This window comes from Apis cerana, linkage group LG10 (assembly GCF_029169275.1).
Source record: "Apis cerana isolate GH-2021 linkage group LG10, AcerK_1.0, whole genome shotgun sequence".
Lineage (NCBI taxonomy): Eukaryota > Metazoa > Arthropoda > Insecta > Hymenoptera > Apidae > Apis > Apis cerana.
The window spans coordinates 1,007,626-1,025,038 of NC_083861.1; the positions used below are offsets into that span (position 1 = coordinate 1,007,626).

Below are 17,413 nucleotides of genomic sequence, written 5' to 3' on the forward strand. Positions count from 1 at the left end.
GGCCGATGCACACGCGGAAGCGCATTGTGGATTCGGTGCGTGTCTCGTGCAGGCCGGAAATAATATCTATCGATCCAGCATCGGGAGGGAGGGCGCAGGATAAAAGTGCATCGCGATTCCGCGCAGCGTGAGAACGGAATTGCCGTGGATCGTCATGGCGTTTGGCGTGAATCGTCGATCGATTCGATTTCTTCATTTTCCGAGTATTGAAATCATAAAATTATGAAATGCCCTGTAATCGCTGAGAAGCAACTTTGCTCCCGTGAAAAAGGGGAGGGTTGAGAGTGTATGACAGACTTGTAAATATCGATCAATGCGGCATTCGATGTTTTTGCCTAGTCCGCCCTCGAAAGATTTTGCTTTTAAACGATTTATGGAACGAAGGTGATCTTTTTGCAGTTTTTCCTTTTTTTATATTTTTGTTGTTTTTTTGAAGGAAAGAAAAAGAAGAGTCGAAATTTTATTCGAAAAAGATAATATAAATAATGAATTGAATTATAAATAACATGTGATGAGGAGTTTATCTTGTTACAATGGTTTGATTTATTTGTTTATGGACCATACTTCGTTTTTCATTAGGAACTTTATGAGAATTATTCGTGAAACAAGAAAGGAGAGGAGATTGTTTCAAAGAATTCTTAGATAAAGGTCATGCAATAAAAATTTTAGATAGGTTTCTTAATTTTGTCGTTGAATTCTATCTGTACAATTTTCAACTTACATATCAGTTTTTTATTCACATTTATATGAATTTAACTAAGAAATTGTATTATAAAAATCAATAATAATTTTATTTTGTATATCACATTGTGAATGTTTAAACCATAATAGATTATAAAGAATGCAATTGAAAATTATGTGCAAGTAAATATAAGATGATTTTTTAAAATTTTGTTGTCCAAAGCTAGAGAAAATTATGTTTGAAAATATTTTAAGTACAAATGAAATTGAACAATAGTTAATAGAAAATCATTCTATGTGTAGAAACAAGTAAAAAATATGGAAATAATTTTATTTTATTTAAAAATTTTCGAAAAATTTGTTATTCGTTTCGAAAAATTTTTTTTAAATTATTGATTATACAACTTCTTAATCAATCTCGATTTTCTCAATTTTTTTTTATATTTTTTGTTTATTTTCATGTATAAAATATCCTCTTGTCGATAATTTACTCATATCTAATCGAAAATTAGTAAAATTTCATTTATACTTGTCAAACTTGATATTCTCGAAAACAAAGCCTTGGATGAAAAAATTTTATTCTATTTTTTAAATATATTTTTTTATAATTATTTGATTATATATAACTATTTATAAAGCAATTTTTTATTAATGGAATATTATTTTGAGAGAGTAAAATCAATCCTTAAAATATAACTTTATAATAATATGAAATGGGATTTTAAATAAAATATTCACATTTTAATATTGTATTATTCTGTTATGAAAAAATATTTAAATTCTATCCAAAATATGAAAAAAACAATAAAAATTCGAGGATTGATTTCCCGCACTTCAAAGAAATTTTTCACCAAAAAATAAATTATTTTACTCATCACTCTCTATACACAATTTTTCATTAAAATCAAAACTTTTATACTATTCGAAATAGATAAATTTCCTTATAAAGTAGAATATGAAGATTTTTGTGATTGTATATTTCAAAAATTTTGTTTCATATGTTTATCATTCTGTATCAAAAATCAAACTACGACATTTCAAAAAATATTTATAAATATTTGCTTTTCCCTACTAAAAAATCTTCATGATTAAAACTTTCATCGACATATATATCAATAAATAAATCAATAGTCGAATAACTAGTGCATCGTATTTATCTATATTTGTCGTGCAGCTAGAAATCTGCAGAATGGACGATTTTGGCGATCGATCTAATCAAAATGCAACGTCTGCAAGGGAAGTCGGCGAAGAAACATCGAAGACGAACAGAGACTTAATAGCCTGGTCGAAACTGTCAAAGTTTCGACGTTTTCACGATTGACCGGAGAGCTGAATCGATTTATTCCCCTTGGATATCAAGCTTCGATGAAATTCATAATCGAAATGGATAGCAATAGCGACATAGTGCGAAAAATAACTTGTTGTTTCGAAATATTTTCGAGAAAGTCAATTGTACTTTCGTTTTACTGTGTTTTCTAGATGATAATCTTGAATAGAATAATCAAAAGTTTTTTTTTTTTAAAAATCATCTGCAAAAATCATCAGAAATTAAGGTTTTAAATATATAATTTTTATATATTCTCTTGTTATTGAAATATTTTTTATTATAAAGAAAATATGAAAGAAGTATTATCAATATTAACGCATTTATACCGCTGTTATAAGTATCAAAGTAACGATTAAATAAAAAACAAATAAAGTTAAATTTATTAAATTAATTAAATCTTATATTAAATCTTATGATATTCAGTTTCTAATAATAATAAAATTTTCAAAAAACAATACACATTTTTCCTTATTCCTAATTATTATTTTAATCTTTAATTTATAATCTCACTTCGAGAAGAGAGAATAGTCATTCGCAAAAAGATTGAATCGATTCGTTGATTTCTCGTTTCAATTTTGTTTCGAACCAAACATCTTTTCAAAACATCATAAGCTCTTTTTTTTAATGATTTAACAGAACTACTACAGAAAATTTGAACAGTAGTCGAATTATCCAGAAACAAAAAAGAAAGGAAAAAAAAACCCCAAGCGCTAACAATTAAAAAGTGTGTAGTTTCATCATCACGAATAATCGAGTTAAAAAAATTAAAAAAAAAAAAACAGTGATGTCAACAAAATTTTAATTCTAAAAAGCAGCATAAAGTCACGTTCGTCTCGTAAATCTTTCTACGCATAAAGAATCTCGATAAAACCTTATTCCCGAACTTTTATTTCCTTTACCTACACTCGTGAAAGGATACGACGAATAAAAATGAAACGAGTAGAATTCGGCCGATTTCTACGACGGGGGAGATGGCCACCGGTAAGTTTTCTTTATTCAAAAGCGGAAGCGGAGACCGTCTCGGTCAGCGGAAACGTGGCCGTCACACCGACGACCACGATTTCTGGAAACCAGTTTAAAAAAAAACACGCCAGAATACCGGCAACGAATTCTGCTTTTTCCTGAACGCAAGGAGCCGGTACGGGATGCGTTTTGTCGGGTTCTGGGGTAGGAGAGTTGGCTCTGGAAAAGGGAAAGCAAACCGTGTAGGGGGAGGAGGAGGAAGAGGAGGAGGATTGATCCGTTCCGCGCTGACCACGGGGATAAGAGGGTTGGAGAAAAAGCGTGGCAAAAACGAGGCAGACGTCGCGGAAAAGGGAAGACCGGATGTTTTTAATGGCTGATACGTTCGATATTTATGTACGTTATTGTCTTTGAAAAATGGAAGATGTTTATATATGTTGTTTTTCAAGTCAGTTGTCGCTATTATTTAAGAATGATTATGTTTCGTGATAATTAGAATGATGAAGTATATTGGTTTGGATTATTTTTTTCGCGTTGATTTATCAAATATTGAATTTATATTATAAAAATTTTGGATCGGCAAATATTACGAGAAAAACGGACAAATAAAAAGACGTAGAAAGGATCATTGCATGGTTAATACTCGGAATCTCTTTTACTCGTATTTAAAGTTAGAATAAAAGTAAAAATGAGATTAAAAACAAGGAGAGAATGTTTTTTTGAAAAACATTGTGAGGAACATTTCTGAATAAAGCGACTGAACAAAAACACATATTGCTCATTACTACGTAAGCATACAGATTAAAATGTACTTATTCCTATTATATTACCGATATATTCTTCTTTATAACCATAATAATTAATATAAATATAATTGTTAAGAATAATTAATTAGAAATTTAATATTTTAATAAATATTGGCTACGACAAATAAAATATAACTTTCAACAATTTTGAATAATTATTTCTTAACTTGAGTTTAATTATCAAAATTAATTTTCTCTGCTCTTTATAGAAGGGATATAAAATAAAAAATAGATCTTGGGATATTATTAAGCGTCGTTACGTTATTTGACGCTCTTTACAACTCAGAATTACTATATCATGGAAATTATTACAGGTGAAAGAGAACAGGCGCGGAGAAACTCGTATGGAAACCTATATGCATTTGCACGTGCCGGAAAATATATGAATCGGCTCGTTTGTTCGCTGCTTTCGATATTTCGCCCATTGGCGCGTGGATCTCATCTGATATTTCTCCAAAATGTCTCGTCGTAATTTTCGGCTATCATTGTCTGCCCACGCTTTTCAAAGTTACGTCACGGTATAATTGCGACAGTGCTAATTCATGGATATTTCTTGTTCCTCTATTGTCTTGCTACCTCTGCTATCCTTGTTAATATTCCACCTGATTAATTTTGCCTTTTTTTTTTTTTTTTTAGTGGATGAAGAGAGAATAATTTCACTTCGAGTTGAGAAATCCTTTGCGCTTGAAATCGTGAATATTTTAAAGCTATTCTTCTTTGTGTTTCTCTTTCTTTTATGTTTCCATCCGATGGCAAATTCTTATTTTAATGATTTTGTATTTTTATCTCTATTTCCAATTCGTACTGTTATATAAATAGAATATTCTTTTTTTTTTATATTAAATTCTTTAAAATAGATGAAGAGTATTAAGAGAAAAGAGTGATAAAAATGACAAATTCGAGATTCGAAAGAAAATCGTTTTCCATGACATTCGTATATTAAAAAAAAAAAAAAATTATTCGACATAAAAATATAAAAGAGATCGTTTCGAGATCGAACTAATTTTAAACGGTACGAATTTTTTTTTTTGAGCTCCAACCTATATCAAATATATCAAAAAGTAATTGAATTTAATCCCTCGTGAAATTTTCAACGATACTTTAGGAAAAAGGGAGTATGTTACGGCAATATCAGGGACATTTATGGCTGCGTTGCAAGTGCCATCGGCGCACCGTCCAGAAACGGACGAAATGATTTACATTGTGAACGCGAAGCTACGCGCGCTCTACCTCCACTTCCCCCATTTCCTGTATATCTCTCGTTAAATTGCCGCGAAATTGCCAAGTTCAATCTGCTCTAGCGAGGCTAATTACAACGCTTTTTCGTTCATGTCCAGCTTTGATAATTCCATTTTCCGTTAAAATTCCCGACTCTATATATTCTCGAATTTATATTAGAACAGATGATTTTAAATTTTACTTGAAATTTTATTTAATTCTCTTATTATACTGGTATAACTTTATCGAGTGAAAATCGATATTTCGATCGATATATTGACAAAAAAATCGGAAAATTACAATGATTTATTTATTATAGATTCGTGTCTACAATTATATTTTTTTTATTAATTATTTCAAATTGTTATTGATAACGTATAAAGAATGAAGAGATAATATTCTATTCGGTGATCGAACGAATTGTAGACATTTTTTAGAACAATGATAATTTGAATTCTGAAAAAAGATGTTTTCGAAACAAAATTCTTTCCTATTTTTCACATTTTTTTGAAAAATATGAAATATTTATGGAATAATAAATATTTCTTCTATAACTATTGTTTTTTTTAGAAAACAAATTTAAGAAAAAACAAAGAACGGAATGATATTCCAGAAAAAAAAAATTTGACGAGAAATATAAACACTCGTTGCCAGCGACTGTACGCATTCTGATAACCGGAAATTATCCGAATCGAGCAAGATGCCACAGAAGAAAAGCACAGTGATGATATCATATCACGGTTGTTTTTCTTTTCTCTGCGTGAACTTCCTTTATAAAATTGGCTGAAAACTACCTCCATCCGTGGACGAATCGTGCGAACATGATGGGAAAACTTCCACCAGAAATCTAAATGGCGACTTCCATTCCGACTTCTATCTTTCATTTAGCCCCTACATAAATCTTCCGTTTATATCGTTGATCCTTCTTATTCGTGATTTATTCTATACCTTCGTATCGTGGGATTAATTGGCCCTGAGATATTAACTTTCAGTATGCTTTTCCACGTAGCGTGTGACTTTCTAACTGATTACTTAGCGGTATGAGTAATCGTCTTATATGTTTACGATGCTTTTCTTCGAAGATAGGATTAGCATTTCATTATTGAGGTGGGGTTCGGAGGGATCGATTGAGTAAACGTCACGAAAAAAAATTGTATAACTCGTATAGATATATTATTGCTTAATTATAAATTTATTAATCAATTATATCAATTAGTCGCAAGATTGGTGTTAATTTTTTAGATGTTGAAATATTAATCGAAGGATTGATATTGAAAAAGGAAATGATAGAATTGATGGTATAATATTAATGATTTGAAATAAGAAATAAAAATATAAATTGGAAATATTTTGTCGCTTATTATGTTCCTTAGGGAAAGAAAATAACATACATAATTCAGTATTGTTCCTACTTATAATAAAATATTCTCGATTACCGTGGCAATACTCTTAAAGTTCCCAGGAATTCACCCTCGATCTTTGATGTTCACCCTCTGACTTTAGTGACTAACATAAATTCTCCAAATTCGTTCCGGAAAATTCTCCCTTCTTTTTTAACGTTTTCTTTTAAACATTGTTTCCCTTCATACAAAAATAGTACAATAAATAATCAAAAATTAATTTCATTTAAATTTTAAATCTAGCCGAATAAAAGCTGAATAAAAGCAATTTGACGGAAAATCGATGCACAATGTTCGTCGAAAAAATATTTCGTTTCACAAAATTATGTATACGAACTCGATCCAAAACCATTTTTCCATCAACGATATTTCCAACATCTTGTTATCGAGATGGTTCGCTTCAAGATTGTCTCGAATACTTCTTTCAACCCCCCTTTTAGAAATAAGGTCATTGTTCCAGAAGGAAACCGTAATAACTTCGAGAGAGAACAACGCCTTCTTCAGCCCTCATTTGAAAATTAAACAAAAGCTTGGTGGCTACGAGAAAAGGAAAAAAAGAAAGACTCTCGTTCTATAGAATATTCTGTCGCGCGAGGGAACGTTTCCGATTGCGAGAAATTGTTCCGGGATTTACTGGATATTTACGATTCGACAATCGAATTTGTCAATCTTCAAAAGTTTCTATGGAATTCGATTCGTCAAATTTGATGAAAAAAAAAAAAAAAAAAAACATTGAATGTATTTTCTTCCTTTTTCTCATATAATTTTTTTTATTGTTTTCTATTCTTTCTCTCTTTTTTTTTTTTTTTTTTTTTTTTGGTTCTTTTGGTGGGAAAACGAGTTGAAAGTTCAAGCAATTTTAGATAGCGGCGCATCGTCTTTTACTTGCAAATTAGCGGTTCCTCTCCGTTTTTGCCCTCTCGGCCTGATCCTCCTAGTGACAACAAATTTTATTGCAATTGCTCCTACTGCTTTGACTTTCTTTGTTGCGTGGGTTTAATGGGCCAGCATTCGTACCGCTGTGTTTAACTCTCGTTCTCTTTTTGTTCCATCCCTCTTGGCCGGGCGAATTATTCTTGGAAAGTTACTAAGTATCTAGTAAAAAGGTGAACCGAATTCCGAGCTTTAGTTTCGTATGCAAAGTGGGTCTTTATCTTTTAAATGGAATATCATCTTTTAACGCTCAAATCCTATCTTATGTGCTCTATCATATTACTATGAACCTATGAATATTAGAAAAAATATAATTCGATACACAAAGAGGTGACATAAATTATAATGTGGACAGAGATATTGCAAATTTTTATTGTACGTTATTAATCACATAAAGATACTTAAAATTTTGAAGTTGAAAATTTTTCTTATAAGAAAAAGACAATAGAAATCTAAATTCCCAAATTTGTAATTTGCAATTTTTCTAACTATGAAACTATATAAATTCATGCAAATTACAAAATATTACAATCTTTGTAAATAAGTTGCAAATTTTTTAAAAATAAATAAGCATAAATTTATTTAATTTTTATGTTAGATATTAATATATATTCGTGGGATTATTTATTCTAGAGATCAAAATAAAAGTTGATTTGACAAAAAAACGTCATTTGTTTATTTAATATCATTTTATTTTTCTCCCATTTAACGCAAATTCAATTGTTTATAACTTAATTCTAAAATAATCCACTTATTTGTATATATTAACTTTTATGTTTCTTTTAGAAACGATCTTTCAAATGTATCTCATACATGCATAATACTTTATACATTATACTACATCCCTAAATTTGCAAATTATTTTAAACATTCATACGAAACAATATTAATCACAAATTATTGAAATCTTCGAGAAAAAGTTGGAAAATATTTGAAAAGAAATTTGAAGATTGAATTTAATCGAATTGAGAGTTAAAATAATAATCTATTTCGAGAAGAATAAGATGATCCCGATTTCGAAGATTATTAATCGGAAATTATTAAAATCTTTGAGAATAAAGCGAGAGTTAAATCGATACAATTTTATTTGTAATTAAATTCGGGAACGAAATGAATAATCTTTTCCATAAACGTAAAATTAATCAAAAATATTAATTGAATCATTGCAAATACTTTAGAAGAAAGGGAGGGGATTGAATTTGGTATAATTTCATTGATTAACTCCTGAAACGAAATAATAATCTCTTCCGGGAAGGGTAAAACGATCCGATTCGAAGGTATCAATGGTTTCGCGTTAACAAAACAAGGCTTGCAGTAGTGACATAGACCATCCTCCCCCGACTCGATAAGACTTCCCCCTGTTTGTGGCCACGCATCGCGTGCATCAAAAGCTAGCAAACCGCAATACGACACCACGGAAACCCTCAAACGACACGGCAGCTCCAATTTCAGTACAAATCCATCATAGGCTGCGGCCCGACCAACTATCACGAAACTTACGAAATATTTCACGATATTGCAGGGCCATGGAAATTATGCGATTAATTATGCAACAGGCAGAGAAATTCTGGAAATTCGCCCCTCCAGTGCAGGGAATACCGGACGAATGTAGGCTATATGTTTCGTGTAATGGTTAATAAATTACGAGAGGATTGGGAATATGGCATCGTTAGATGGATATATTTTTGTATTTTTTTCTTTTCTTTTCTTTCCTCGTTTTTACTATAATATTGATTTCGATGAGAGAATTTTATTGATTGGGAAACGTGTAAAAATAACGTATTGTGACGTACAATTTCGTCAATCAACTTGATATCATTAGTTTATTGCGTAAGAGGATCTTGATTATGAAATCTCGCTATTATTGCAATTAGCACGAGAGTACGTCAAGAGATGCTGATTTATGAAAATTGAATATAGTTGCAATTAGTGAGAGAATACTGTAATTGCAATTCTAAGCTGTATCAAGTTATATTCATTTAGTATAAAGTGACTGAGAAGAAATCTGGTATAAAATGAAAAATAATGGAATTTTATATAATTATTTTAGATTAATTGAATTAGATAGAATTTTAGTAATGAATAACGATAATTTTATGTAACGTGTTACACAAAAGATAATATTATTTATATCAAAATAATAATATAATAGTATAATAGCAATAATATTTTTTCCAATTAAAATTCGTACATATTTTGAATTGAAATTCTCGAATTTTATAATTTTTAAAGTAATTTCATAATCTCAATTAAATATGCGTTACTATTAAATTCGTGTAACAGATATTTAATATCTTGTTTCCTGATTTTTATGTTCCCGCGTGGAATATCGTTATCTCCCTCTCTTTCGTATTGAATTTACAAACGCGAAATATAACCGATATTTTTTGAAATTATGAATTGATTAAATCGATAAAATGTACAAGTGAAAATGAAAAAAAAAGAGAAAAAAAAAGAAAAAGACTCGACAAAAAAAGTAAATCAATTAATTTAAATTTTCCAAAGACAAAAATCAACATTCGACTCTTTTTAAATTCTTGTTCATCCTGTTATATTCTCAAATATTTTCGAATTTTTCAAATTCTCTTTCCATTCAAACAATTCAACCTCTTTCGAAAATCCACATCTCCACGATTCTGTATTTTTTTTCCCGGTTTTCAATCTCGTGGAATGAATACCAAAATTGATTAAAATATCAAGAGACGCAGAGAAAAGACGGGAAAAGAATTTAATTTTGTTCTTAATTTTGTTAACAAGCATGTAATTGTTTTCTATAATTGTTTTCATTCAATATAATACATAATATATTCTCTATTTTTAAATGAGTTATGATTTTTAAAAGTTCTAATAAACTGTTAATAATGTTTTTAATCTACCTAATTTCATAAATGTTTTAATAGTAATAGAAACGATAAAAAATCTTAAATTATCGAAAATTTTCCAATGTAAATAAAACTTTTATAAAACTTGTTTCTCAAGCTTAAACTTAAATGAAAGAATACTTACAAGGAAAAGTCTCCAACTTGGAAATTCAAAAAATTATAAAACTTTAGAAATATATAGTATTTACGTAAATATATGTATTTATGTATTTTTCTTTACTAAAATCACATTAAGGGGATAAAATCTGAAAATTTGATTATTTTTCGATTTTACGTTTTAATTCGTAAATTACAAAAAATACAAAAAAAAATTTTTAGAAGTTGTTTCTTTTTATAAAAATTATTATTTGATAAAATTTATTATTTATTAATTGTATAAACAGACATATTCTTTGTGAAAAGAAACAACTTTTGTCTGAAAACTTTTTTTGTATTTCTTATAGTTTGCGAATAACCATTTTTTCAAGGATTAATTTTACTTTCTTAAAGCGATTGTGGACAATAGAAAGAAAAAAAATTCATATCTAAGCACTATGTATCAAAGTTTCATAATTTTTTAAATTTTCGAATTGGAGATTCTTTAGATTGTACAAAGGTTGAATAATATATTATTTATTCATAGTTTAATTTCTTTCAATTTTGAATAAATATAATAAAGAGCATAAATAAATTAACGTTTAATGGAAAATAATCAATGTTTTAAGTTGTTATAACTTCATAAAAAAAATTGTAATATCAAACTAAATTTCAAAACGTTAATAAAAATACTTTTTTTTGACAAAAATTTGAAAAATTTAGAATCCTAAACAATTTTTCTCATGACTGAATTCATATGAATCCATATGAATAGATTTGAAGATTGAACTATTTTTCTACACATTTTCTAAAACTTGCTATATAATTTCTTTTCGCCAAGTTATTGAATTTTAAATATTAAAGATTAAACGATTTCAAATTCAATAATTTGACGAAGAAAAATTATATAGTAAGTTTCAACGGATCATTGTAAAGCGAAGATTTCAATTTTTAAATCTTTTGTAAATTTTTACGAAAAAAAAATTTTTAACTGATTGAATTTTAGAGAAGAAAAATACGTTTATTCACAGTTTACTCAATACTGTGAAAGTAGAAGTTCTTTAAAATCTATTCAGCTTGATTGTCGTACGATTTCATTTACGAAATTATAACAAATCAAAATATCGACAATTATTCGAATATGCCTTAATATTAAAATGATCATAACATTTTCTTAAACATTTTTTTGAGTAGATATATGTAAATATCAACGATATTAGAATACCTCATAATATTATACACATAAAATAATATTCCTTTACAATCTAATTCTTCCCAATTTTCGAACGAAAGCTCGAAGGAAAAGTTTCTCCAGCACGCTTTTGAACAAATGAAGGTGTCGTTGAAAATATCGATCACCATAAACATGTTTCAATTTGAAATGATCGATATAATCCATTGCTCGAACCGGAGTTGAAATCTATTCGCTGAAATGGATTGATTCGAGGATTATCGTTGCGGTTAACCGGAAGAATTTTGTCCCGTAGGGAGGAGCAGAGCCAAGTCTTTGCCAGGCCAGTTTGGCACGATTCACGAATCTTTTTCATATTCGGCCACGCTGCTCGATCGGCGTTTTCGAGAAGACCGATCGCCCGTCCTGGTTCGAGGCCGAAGGGAAACGATAATACACGAACCTGGTAGAAAGATGAAAACTCAAAGAAGAACTTTTCTCGAATGTATGCAAATGAAAATGAGAATTTCCATTCGCAAACTTTCATCGTTAACTTTACACGAGTGAACGGGGTTGATTAAGTTGGCGGAATGAACTCGGGAGAATATTTTTGTAACCGTGGATATAAGGTAAATTGCAGTAACAGTGTTTCATATTTCGTAAATAAATTATAGAATTTTTTGTTCGATTAAGTTTGTAATATTCTCTGTGCGTTTAATGTGGATCCATTAGAAGAATGATAATCAGAATATTTCAAATAAATATTTTTAATTATTAATTTCGGCTTATTTTTTTGACCAGAAAATGCAGACTAGGATGTATATATATAAATATTTGTTTAAAAGACATTTTAAAATATTTTTTTTTTTTTGCTCATGTAATAATTTTACATAAAAATCACAAAGAATTATAATTGAAAAACCAGTCTACTATTCTTCCATTATTCAAGAATTTGAATTTCCAATAAATTTTCGAGCCATTCAATTTTTACAAAGTTTTACAATCCTGCAATTCCAGTTTCGTTATATTCGGCAGCAAATCGTCAATTCATAAATACACAAAATTCTTATGAACGTTCATAGTAATCTTTCAATATGCAACAATAAATTGTACAATTGCAATTATTTTTTTCTTTCTTTTGTATTCTACAATTTTACATAACAATAAATAACATTCAAATTTCGAAAATTTTTCAAACATTTCCGAGCCACTGGATTTGAAACATATTTTGTTAATTCTCCAATATTCAATAATTTTTCCAATTCCCTCCGCCAAAATCTAAAAATCTTCGCACAACACCTTTATTACTCGGATTCCTGGTAATCGTCCGATCAAGGACGTGTGGTTACTCCTCGCCGTCGTCGTCCCATGCATCGACTAATTCCCCTGAAATCCCTTTCGAAGCATCAACTCGAACACTTGGGCACAGGATAATACGAAATATTCGGTGGTCGTTCGACGAATCGTATGCAGTTTCAGTTGCTCGTCACCAAGCAATCTAAGAACCCTCGGGAAGGATATGGAAAAATTCGTTGAAAATATATTCCACGGTGTATCCTCTATCTTTCCACACACGTACATCCACTTCCCTTCCACGTCGCCGCTACGATATATCGCTCGAATCGAGTCGATGTCAGTGACCCGGAATTTGCATTTCCCCGGAAAATACACGGGGGAAGGGGGGATAGGAGGATGGTTGATGCGCTGAGGGGGTGAAAAAGAGCGAAGGGTGGAACGTTCCTCCGCTTCATTCTCTCTTTTTCCCCTCTCGACTATTGGAACGAACGGTTGGCGGGGGACGAAAGGGTTAGGGGGAAATTTCGAGCACAGCTTTTTAACAGACCTTACTGGCCAGAATGATTCTCTTGGGAGGACGAGCATCGACGAACAGTTAATTAGTTACGATCTGTCGCGATTTCGTGATTTCGATGGTCGGATAGTCGATCTTGGAACAATCCATTACGTTTTTTGGGTGATTTTCTGCGCTTGGCAGATTCGTAGAAATCAGATTCGAGTTGATAGAAGCGGATAGAAAATAATAGATCGAAGAAGGACAATCTTTTGCTCTCGAGAGATTTATAAAATCTAGTAGAGCTTTTATTAGAAGTAATTATATTTGTTAATTATAATTTATGAAAGTTTTAGCTCGAGCCAGTTGATGTAATTTTAATTATCCAATAATTAAAGTAAGGAAGATGAATATAAGTTAGAAGAAATAGGGGAAGATTAATCTTAGCTGTGGCGATTTATAAAGTGGAGTGTATTATTTAAGGCCGATGTAATTTAAAATTCTCACGTATTTATCTTTCATAAGTAAGATTCTCAAAAAACTCAATTTAATCCCAAAATCTTATCATATACGACTCTTTCCTTCCCCTTTCTTAATAAAAGACTCAATCATTTCTAAGCTTTAGATTCCTCGCGACTCGTCGAAATACGAGTGCAAAATGCCTTCGAAATACATTTTAAAACCTTGCACTCATCCTCGAACTCAATAACAAGCCACGATCCACCTAGAGAATCGCTGCCCACTCTCCTTCAGAGGATAGACCCACACCCTCTCAAGAAAAATCCTTTCCCCTTACAATGGCGTCGAGGAGCGATCTATCTGTCGGCAGGTAACTTGCTCGACTGGTATTCGCGGAAATAAGGGACGTGAATCGTCGAATGCACGCCTATCTCTTCCGATCTAAACGTTCTCCTTTAAATGCAAATCTGGCGAGATTACGCAGGAGTGATCCCCTTTTTCGACGACCGGCCTTGAATCGCATATATATATACATCAGTCGTCTTATCGGGGACGATAGCGCGAACCGAGAGAGCATTAAGCAAATTGTTTTTGGCCGGCCGACGCGTTTGTTCTTCCGGCCAATCGGAGTCGCTTTCTTGCTTGAGAGACTTCTCGTAATTTCATCCGCCACCCCTGCCATCGAGTTCGAGGAGAGGGGAGATCCAAGGGGAGATGGGTTGGGGGCGAGATTCAACGGGAACCACGAACGAGCCGCTTTTTATTACCGCCGCCAATTTACCTTCCGCAAAGTTTCGCCAATTTCCGGCCGTAACCACGACCGTTTCGCTGTCCCGCGTTTCCTTTTTCCTCCCCCTTCCCTTTTGCCCTGTTGTGCCACCCTCCGCTTTTGATTTGGGCGAAGCTCACAATTTAATCCGGCAATATAAACCGGCCTACCAATTCGATGATGAAAATCTCGTTTTTCCATTTCGAGTACCGTTTTGGACTTTTTTTCCAAATTTGGTATATTTCTTCGAACGTGGTAATTATGCGGGATAACGGAGTTAGATAACGGAGTTTGATTTCAATCACATTTGAAATATCATTGTTAAACATTAACATTTTGAGTAACTTCTTCCTATAATGTAATAAACTATTTTTATATATTATAATATATTTGCGGAAAAAGTTAATTTAACTGTATAAATTTTCGAAAACATTTTGTTTAATAAACATTTGTATATCTTAAGAAATGTTTGGTATATTAAATTCATTTCCAAATATTGTTGCTATTATAAAGATACGGGCTCAATCAAGAATAGATTTGCAAGAATTTACACATACATTTCGATTCAATTAGAAACTCCTAGATAAAAGAAAAGAAATTAATAAAATAGAAAAAAGACATCAGAAATCTTTTAGCAAAAGAGCTGCATCTCTGTATTACCACCATAAGAAAACAGAGATTGCGAGAAATCGCGATAGAAAACTATTTTTTTTATTAAAGATAGTAAATTTTTTATATATAAAATAAAGTTTCTTTCAATAATCTAAAAATTTAAGAAATTTAAAATTTTCTGCGCGATGTCCAATGACTCGGCGAATCGGAATTGCCGTACCCTTATTGTTAGATAGAGATTGGTCGATTGGACGTTTGCTCGTGTGCAACATCGACGATTTGGTAGTTTTCGAGAAACGACGGAGCGACATCATTACGCCAACGTCATTTACGTCACGGCCACTTGACTGTGCACCGATAACGACCATGGGAGGTGCAACTTGACCCAGTTGTCTGATTCTGGGCCGCATAATCGACTCCTTGTCGATCTCCTTGGACATTTACTTCCTCTCGAGCGGCCAATCACGCGGGAAACTGCACAGGTTTACATGAATTCGGAATAGCGCACATAAACTTTATACTTCGATCTTCGAGATCAACGCTGAATCTTCGCTTTCCTTCTCAAGTTGAAATTCTTAATTCGCGATAAAGTGGGCAATTTCGATACTCATTGCAGTTGGTTACGCGTGACAATTAATTTCTTATCGATTTCATGTTTGTAAGGTGAAAGAGATGGAACTATCGAGTAGTAATTTGTTATCCAACAGCTGCATTATTTTTTATTCTTTTAATTAAAATTTTAATTTAATAAGAAAAGATTGTATATTTAATATTTTGTAATATTCTCGTTCTAGTAATTTTATTTCAATCATCATTCATTATGGGTTCAAAAGATTATGTCTTTTTCGCAAAAACATTATAACAATTATTCATCGAAAAGAGCTTTCTTAAAAATTACGAAAATTTCGATCTAAATGCCAAAATTTCTTCTAATTTCCAATTCGAAAAAATTATTTCGTTTATTTATTTTCGAATCTTTTAACTTATACAAATAGATCGAAAGATTATTTTGGATCAAGAAATACTATTTAATTTCGTTTAAAATTGTACGAATCAATCGAAATAAAATTGTAAATAATTGAAAATATTCAGAATCATTGATATTTTTAAAATATAATATAATTTTCATCAAATATACGATAAAACTTACGAAATAATTTTCAAAATTATAAGATATCTCTGTTACATGCTAAAAATTTATATCTTAAATATCTTAAATCATTATGAATAAATCCTAAAATGATCAAAAAAATACTCTGAATATCCGAATATCAAAAATCCTTCCAATTACTGTATTAAAAAAATTAATTTCACATCTTTTCGTTCTATATTCGTAACTTATTTCGCTAATCTTTCAAATAGCCTGTATCAAATTTCCATTGCATCATCGTCACTGTCATCATATTCTAACAAAATTTCCAACGCATCAAAGAGCAATGGAATATAGGAATAAGATGGAGAAAAAGAAAAAGAAGAAAAAAAGTCTCTACGTAAACCTCAATCACGTAGGAAATTGCCTCGGCGGAACGACCACGCTAGATATATCTTTCCGCCACGAATAAAGCGGTTCTTCATCGCGTAATGATTGATACGATACTACGACACTGTGATTCGATCGTGAACGCAACCGTGGGCCGTAACATAAAAGCTGCACCGTTCCGGTTGTTCGTCTTCGTCTTTTATTAAACGACAACGAACGAGGAATCGATATGTCGTTGAACGTTCTTGTAACAGTGCGTTGCCCTTTTGTGAATATCTTTGTGAAACGGAGTATGCGCGACGTAAACTTATGATAGTTTTCGAAAAGCTTATAGTTTGGAAGGAAAGTTGCATCTATGCACGCGGTGAAGATCGATATTTTCAACGAATGGTAAATGGAAGAGCAATGAAGGAAATATCGTTTGTCTTTTACGATGTGATGCCGTTCGAGAGTTGAATAACGATGCAAAGGAGAAGTTTTAGAATTAAATTGATCAGAGATTCAATTTTTATATTTGTGAAGACATTTTTTTAATACTGTAAAATACAAATGATAGAGGAAAATATTTCAGACAAAACTTGTGTTTGTCACATTAGACAATATTAATATTTTTTTCTATAAATTGATGCATCAATCTTAGTTGTTTCAATGAAATTACATTAATTGTAATTGTACAATCGATGTAATTGGTTATATTTTAGAAAAAATTATCAAGATTGTTTATGTCGTAAAGACATTAGTTTAAGAGTTAATTTCAGGTTCATAAAATTTACTATGTGAAAGATGAGGAGAGCCCGAGCAATAAAATGTTTCTTGTTTTTCGTATGATAAATTTTACGAGCTTTAAA

General features: G+C 31.1%; 1 protein-coding gene and 1 long non-coding RNA gene across 3 annotated transcripts in view; one reads left to right on the plus strand and one right to left on the minus strand.

The window, feature by feature from the left end:
* The window catches only part of LOC133666742 (uncharacterized), a 52,631-nt gene extending 50,236 nt beyond the window's left edge, over positions 1-2,395 (plus strand). The window contains exon 2 of the long non-coding RNA XR_009831279.1: positions 1,856-2,395. This is a non-coding gene — a long non-coding RNA (uncharacterized LOC133666742). The remainder of the gene's footprint in view (positions 1-1,855) is intronic.
* The window catches only part of LOC108003750 (bifunctional heparan sulfate N-deacetylase/N-sulfotransferase), a 395,004-nt gene that overhangs the window by 231,149 nt on the left and 146,442 nt on the right, over positions 1-17,413 (minus strand). The window lies entirely within an intron of this gene.